The sequence below is a fragment of the Schistocerca serialis genome, chromosome 12 (genome assembly GCF_023864345.2).
Source record: "Schistocerca serialis cubense isolate TAMUIC-IGC-003099 chromosome 12, iqSchSeri2.2, whole genome shotgun sequence".
NCBI lineage: Eukaryota > Metazoa > Arthropoda > Insecta > Orthoptera > Acrididae > Schistocerca > Schistocerca serialis.
The window spans coordinates 45,388,512-45,391,137 of record NC_064649.1 but is presented as its reverse complement, the minus strand read 5'-3'; the positions used below and the strand labels follow the sequence as shown (position 1 = coordinate 45,391,137).

Genomic DNA, 2,626 nt, shown 5'->3' with positions numbered 1-2,626 from the left:
AAACCATTGTTAATTTGCGTCGTGCCGTTGGTGACACACTCCACAACATTGATGCTGACCTTGTCACACTTCTTCATAACAATGGTCGCACAAGTTGTTGCCCCTGCCAAATTGCCAAATTTTGGTGGGATGTGCTCCAGCGTCCACCAAACAATCCGTGCATTGCACCGTAGGACTTCATCTGTTTGGTCCCGTGAAGAAATTCCTGGCCGGCCAACGCATTGCGACAAATTCTCAAGTGGTAACAGCAGTCCGCAGATGGCTGTACTCCAACTAAAAGGGCTTCTACGAACAGGGCATATTTACATTATACCACAATTGGAGAAATGTGTTGAGTACTTTGGTGACCGCGTAGAAATGTAGGTAAAAGTTGTAAGTTCATTTGTGATTCTTTTGTTGTTTTGTTACATATTCAACTTCTTGGTAATAAAATTATTGTGCCTCACCTTCCGATCTTCTCTCGTAGTTCCATTTCAAAAAGTTAGCATCATCACTGGACGGCCATGAACTTGCTCGCGTACGTCAGAAAGTCTATGGGCTGGCAAAAATGGTCGTGTGACTAGGGCCTCCCGCCGGCTACATCGTTCGCCGGGTGCAGGTCTTTCGACTTGACGCCACTTCGGCGACTTGCGCGTGGATGGGGATGAAATGATGATGATGAGGACAGCACAACATCCAGTCCCTGAGCGGAGAAAATCTCCGACCCAGCCGGGAATCGAACCCGCGCCCGTAGGATTGACGCTCTGTCGCGCTGACTCCTCAGCTACCGGGAGCGGACGGCGGAATTGGTACCTCCAATGTATTCACTCATTGAGCATAAATTTTGAGTGGCCTCTCTTAGATGCCTCCCTTCCATAAACTATCGTCGCAAGGTCCACCTCCGTTGCTTGATGACCAAAATCCGAAAGTATAAGATTTATAAATAATTAAAATGGGCCAGCAAAAAGGCATTTTAAACAGCTAAAACATGGAATAAAAGGCAAAATAAAAAACTTTACACAATGCTCATTTATTTTCTAGATCACACTATTCAGGCCGCGCTTTCGTTCGCGGCCACTCTGCTACCATTCCAGTCGCAGTCACAACAATTTTTCTAGTAAGCAGGTAGTGATTACTTTCATCTAGATACACTTCTTGCATTCAACAGTGGAAAATTCTATCAGGCGTATGTCCACCTCCAATGCCTCGGAAGGCAGTCTATGGAGTTCGTGATGATCGTTTCACAGAAATCCCTGTTGACGTCGTTGAAGACACGTCGAATTTACTCCTTAAGTTCGGGAAGTGATTGTCGTTTGTTTTAGTAGACCTTGAACTTCAGAAAACCCCATAAAAAGAAGTCGGATGGAGTAAGAGTGCAACATCTGGGATGCTATTGCCAGTCGCCACGAAATGAGATCACAGCGTGAGGGGATTTCTCATGGATAAAGCTTGTCGCCTCGCGGAATATGTGACAGGTCTCCACGTCTTGCTGAAAAATTATATTGGCTGCATCCACTTCATCCGGAGCAGGGAAGAAGTTGTTTCTGACCATTTCACGACAACGCTCACCATTAACTGTTACTGCATTACCGTCGAAATCTTCGCAAAAACGGGTTCCAGTCACACCAGCTGCCCATAAGCCACACCAAACTGTGCTTCGCAGTGGATGCATGTCGCTCTCTTGAATCACAATCTGATTATATTGAATGAATTTTATCCATAGTGGATGCTGTTGAACTCCGTGACTGTTCCTGTATAGGGTGTAGAAAAACTTCCGCTACCAGTCACTATGAAAGATTATGTATTTGTCACACCACCGCCTTCGGGCTTGCGCCCATCCTCAGGTGTTTAGACATTCATGTGTATGTTTATATTGCTGGAGATCAATAAAGATGAAGCATTATTATTATATTGTAATATTATATTATATTATTATATATATTATACTATCCGGGGCAACGGCCTTGCCGCAGTGGATACACCGGTTCCCGTGAGATCACCGAAGTTAAGCGCTGTCGGGCGTGGCCGGCACTTGGACGGGTCACCATCCAGGCCGCCATGTGCTGTTGCCGTTTTTCGGGGTGCACTCAGCCTCGTGATGCCAATTGAGGAGCTACTCGACCGAATAGTAGCGGCTCCGGTCAAAGAAAACCATCGTAACGACCGGGAGAGCGGTGTGCTGACCACACGCCCCTCCAATCCGCACCCTCATCTGAGGATGACACGGCGGTCGGATGGTCCCGATGGGCCACTTGTGGCCTGAAGACGGAGTGCTATTATACTATACAACAGTTATTATATTGACCTCAAATACGGCAGTTTTATCAGTTAACGAACCCACACAGACAAAAATGTGCCTCATGAGTGAAAATGATTCTTTTTTTGCAGAATTGTTCTCAACTTCTTGGTTTGTAAGAATCCACTCGGCAAAATTTCTCCGTTTCAAATGTTGAATCTTGTATGGGTGCACATGGAGATCCTCTTTCAGAATTCTTTGCAATGAGGCTGTCGAAATTCCCAATTGTCGACAACGACGTTGATGCGTCTTGTGGCGGCTCACAGACGTACTATGCTGCACCAATGCAATGTTTCTTTTCCGAACGTGTAGTACATAAGTTAGTCTAAAATTTGTACCTGACAGATAAAC

At 45.7% G+C, this 2,626-nt stretch overlaps 1 pseudogene; it reads left to right on the top strand.

Annotated features, from left to right (window-relative positions):
- Positions 1-1,933: 1,933 nt before the first annotated feature.
- Positions 1,934-2,051, top strand: LOC126428560 (5S ribosomal RNA; annotated as a pseudogene).
- Positions 2,052-2,626: the final 575 nt, after the last annotated feature.